Raw genomic sequence first — 5,019 nt, 5'->3', positions numbered from 1 at the left:
TCACTGAATGACCCAACATGCCTATTTTTTACGCAACTTCTCAAAATCATCCCCACAACCCCCAAAAATGTAATTTAAGCACAAAAGGCACATATTCGACTAGGACCCATAACATACAAATACCACCCATCACACATTAACTGCACGCGATGCATTGGAGAACAAGATTTCACAGTTTAGGCAATAAAGGCAGGGCTATCGAACAAAAATCGACATAAGCAATTAAACCCAATCAGTGAGGTTCAGCAGATTTTGACAAGATTACAATATTTGCAAATGAGTACAATTTTGACAAGATAATTATGGGGTTCGGGACACTAACCTTTTGTGTTGATCAAATGGATATTGAGATGCTAGAAAGCATTGTATTCCTACTCTAAGCACTAATCAATCAACCAAAAGACTCTGAAAATGCAAGTAATATAAAACTAGAGTGTGGGTGTGAGTTTAGGAAGGTGAAAAAGTGAATGAAGGAAATGAAGTTGAAAATTTTTAAACCTTTGGCTAAGAGACCGTCCAGTTTTCGTCCATTTGGCTATATTAGTTTCGATCACCAACCCTCTCAGTGAGTCGCAAAGTGAACACTTGATTCGTCGAGTTTTCCAGGACCTTCAGTCAGCGTGAGGGTCCAAACGGTAGTTTTCCTCGCAATCGCGATATGGTTGGCGACTAGCCAATACCTTCTTGATCCCGCCGAGTTTTACAAACCACAACATGAATTGGTTTTGGGCCTACCGGCGGTCTAGGTCAGAGTCGCCGAACCAATCAGCGACTCACGGACTGGACCTTTAGTTCTAGATTTGTGCTTCTCATTCAATCTTCACAATTTCATCTGCACAGTCAACACACCATTATTTTATCAAAGAAAAAGGAAAGCAATAAATGGTTTTGGGTTGCCTCCCAAATAGCGCCTTAGTTAACGTCGTGGCACGATACAAGTCCACCTTAAAACCTCGCTCTTGGGATTAGCCATAGTATCACTAGGCAAACCCCCTTTCTGTCTCAAATTTAGGTGAGACGAGATATAACCCATATGGGTCTCCAATTGCTTGATTGAAACAGAATGGGAGGTGATGGTCTGGTTAAGGGTAGAAACATCTTCTTTCATGCCTTTCAGCATTTTATCTAACCCTTCAACTTTGTTGAGGATAAGCGAGAGGATATCCTCAGACCTACCACCTTCCGAATCCTTGGGATTCTGGCGCTCATGCAGAGGCACATATCTATCCTTTTCCCCATCTTTCCAGTCTGGATTTTGGTCCCTCCATTCACGATCATTATTCTTTCAACCTTCGTCTTTATCCCAGCCTTGGTTACCATCCTGACTTGGGTAGTTTGAACGATAGCCACCGCCTTGGTTAGCTAGAAAATTTACCTCCTCGTTATACAAGGCTTTAACTTCATCTCCTCAGGATTAGCAAACCCGACCCCCACAGCGTTGACACCACAGGCACCAGCCCCCATGACATTTTTGGATAAAATATCCAGTTGCATCATGATTTTTGCCATGTTCTGGTCTCTATCATTGTCTTTTTCAATCTACTCCTTAGATAGCTTGAAGGTGTGAGGGGAGACTTGATCCTCGCGAGTGTACCACGCTTTGTTGATGGTTGTCATGCCATCTAAAAGTTAGGCTGCTACTACATATGGCTGTTGCATTAAGCCTCCAGGTGAGAGTTGGTCAGCGACACTTTTGTTTACTGAATCCAAACTCCGATAAAAGTATTGAAGTAGCACGTTGTCCGGCAAATCGTGGGTTAGGCATTGCAGCACCAACTTTTTGAACCTTGGTCAAGTTTCATGTAGAGGCTCTCCTTCTAGACGTTTAAAGCTCTTGATGCTATCCCGCAGTGACATCATCTTCGAGGGAGGGAAAAATCACATTTGAAATGCGATTACCAACTCCTTACAGGATGGATTCACGTGGTAGCTCGGCTAGCCACTTGCATGTCTTTCCCATCAACGAGAAAGGGAATAGCCTCAGCTGGACAGACTCCTGAGAGATGTTTTTGAACGAGAATGGTCTGCACACATCTACAAAATTTTAAAGATGCTCGTGAGGATCCTCATGAGCCAGTCTGCTGAAAAGTCCCTTCAGTTGCAAGAGTTGCAACATGGTGCTCGTTATGTGGAACACTGCATTTCCCTCGGTTGGGGGTAAACGGATGGCTCCTACACCTCCCATGAGATGTGGACCATTGATGTTGGGCTCTTGGACATCGTTGAGATTTCCGATGTTATCTTGATGGCCTACCTGACTACCGTTGCTACCATTAACACTCATGCTTTCTGAAATATTCACACAGCAAACAAAATAAAACTAAAAATTAGGTAAGTAGACTACAACTAAGAAGAAAAAAATTCTACTAATCTAAGAATTATCACGTAACACCGCTCCCCGGCAGCAGCGCCATTTTGATATTTGCGTAATCAAGACACAACTTCTGATGCAAGTGTCTACCATCGTACAATAGTTTAGTAACCCAACCAAGGGTTGGGATCGTCCCAAGAGAGTGGTTTTGAAAATTTATAGAAATATAAAATTTAGTTCTAACTAGTCGTAGCTAAATACATTAATGAGTAAAAACATTGTAAATTAAAGGGGGACACAAGAGTGTCAATTAACAATGAGAGTTTTGTCACAAGTAAGCAAAAACAAAAAAATACACAAGGGTTTCTAAGTAATGAGAGGGGATCCTTGGGATGTGATAGGAATACGGGTTAAGCTAGATTATTAGGTACATGCTTTTGATAGAAGACTCATAGAATAATTATGACTAGGCTAAACTTTAAGGGTGATAAGCTCTCTCTCGAGCAACTTACCCCATTTGAAATTCGTTCCTCTCGGACACCCACTTGCCGCATGAAGACCAGCCTACGCCTTAACCCACTCACTCTCTCGAGCTGAGTGTGTGGACATGGGACTAGGGTACACTATCTCGAGTTGAACCTAATGTCGACCCACTCACACCGGCCATCAATTTAGTGGCTTTAGTTTTACGACCTCTCTCTCGAGCAAGCCGAAAACACATAAATAAACTTGTATTTGCAACTACAAATTCATTAAATTCATCCACAACCACTAAACAAAATCACATTTAAACTACGAATAAACTATCAGCAAGCAAGACCCAACAATTATCTTAACCCATATTCGCTAAATCACACCCCAAGAATTGGGGTTTTTAGCCACACNTCTTCTTCAAGTCTTCAAAACCCTCTCAAACTTAGAGAAAAAATATCAAAAAGTATTGTTCTATGTGAAAACTATAATAATTGTTCAACTCTAAGGGAAAATTATAATAATTGTTCCACCCTAAAACTAAAACTCTAACTAGTATTTATAGTTTTCACAGATTTGTGTTGCAGCGGATCGTTCGGCGTCATTAGTCGGAATCACCGAGTTGCCCTTTGGTGTAGTTCATCGTCGTCTTGCACCAACCTTCAGCCTCGTCGTGCTCTGGGTCATTGGGCGGCATGATACTGCTTCGCGAAACTGCTCGATGATGCATCAACTGCTCTTTTTTTCCGCCGACTTGATCCTTTTCTTCAGGGCTTAGCACACTAGAACAAAAGGTGAAGTAAAACCATTCGGCGACTCGCCAAGTGGACTCGACGATCCTCAGGCCTTTATTTCTTCATTCTTTTAAGCCTTTTCACTCCTTTTTGTGATGTACTGTCCATGCTTTCTTTCAAACATCAAATACTAGAAACTTAAGGGTTTTCATCAGATATTGAGATAAAATAAGCATTTGAGGACACAATTTCTATTAAAATATAGTCATAAATGAGTCCAATTTGTGGACTCATCAAGAATCAAATCCTCTAAAAAGAGGAAGGCAAGAGCCGCCAACTGGAGGTCAGAGCAGGGGCAAGAGACCCATTTCTGGCAGGGTGACTATTGGTTCTCAGGCTATTTTATCTGAGCCTGAGGACGAACAGCCTTTGCAGTCCCGACGAGATGAGATCCGGGCTAGATCTCACCCTGACTCAGCCAAAGTCCCTCCAGCTCCCACATCAGCAGGCTCAGTGCTAGCTCTGGCACCTTCTGTAGCTCATGTGCCACTAGTCGTCCCTCCTCCCATTCTTCTGAATAGATTGAAAGGTGATGGTTTGCGCACCATCCTCGAGGAGAAGTTGTTATCGACAGAAGGCCTTGAGAGCAAGTACTCAGATGTGAGGGACACCCTCCACTTCCACCGGTTTGAGCAACTCACCAGGCCCTGAGGCCCCTATATTCCTTCATGTTTTAAATGAATTCTTATTAAATGAGAAAATGAGTTTTCATAAATTTATGTTCCTCATGTTGATGTGCATCTATACTGATTTGCCTAAATGTTGCATAAGTTGACTTATGAGCATGTTTAAAAGTGTTTTGATGATGTTGCCTAAAGTGCTTCTATGAGAAAGTTGCATAATGTGCATTTAGCATAAGTTGTCTATTTGCTTTATGAGGTGGTAATGTGAGCATGCTTACTTGAGTTTTGGAGGAGGTTGCATGATGTGCTTTAATGAGAAAATTGCATATTGTGTCCTTTGATGTTATGATGAGCATGAGATGATTTGGAGAAGGAAGTACCTCCAATGAAATGAAATGAGAAATGAGAAAAGGTAAAGATGATGCATAAGGGAGTTAGTAGATGTTGTGCCTACTTTCTTGAATTGCATGAAGTTGTGTGGGACTTTCTATGTGGAGTTGATATTTCCTCCTATATTTAAGCATTTGTATTGATATTGTATGCATGTTGATTGGCTGTTTACTTGAGTCGTTACCCCTTTATGTGTTTAAAGTGTCATTCGAGGATGAATGTTCCCAAGTGGGGGATAATGTAACGACCCTAAAAATGAACTAGTGAAACTAGAGCCTCACATGTGAGTTTGGAGTTGAGAACTTGATGAAATGATGAGAAATGACCGTGACGTCCGGAAACTAGTCATTTGAACTAGTGAGTTGTAAGGGTCAACTTTAAATGGTCATATCTTTTAGCTCAAAATGAATTAGGTGGACCTTTACCTATC

Source organism: Solanum stenotomum, chromosome 3 (assembly GCF_019186545.1).
Source record: "Solanum stenotomum isolate F172 chromosome 3, ASM1918654v1, whole genome shotgun sequence".
Taxonomy (NCBI): domain Eukaryota; kingdom Viridiplantae; phylum Streptophyta; class Magnoliopsida; order Solanales; family Solanaceae; genus Solanum; species Solanum stenotomum.
The sequence above is the reverse complement of the archived record's forward strand: the minus strand, read 5'-3'. Positions refer to the sequence as shown.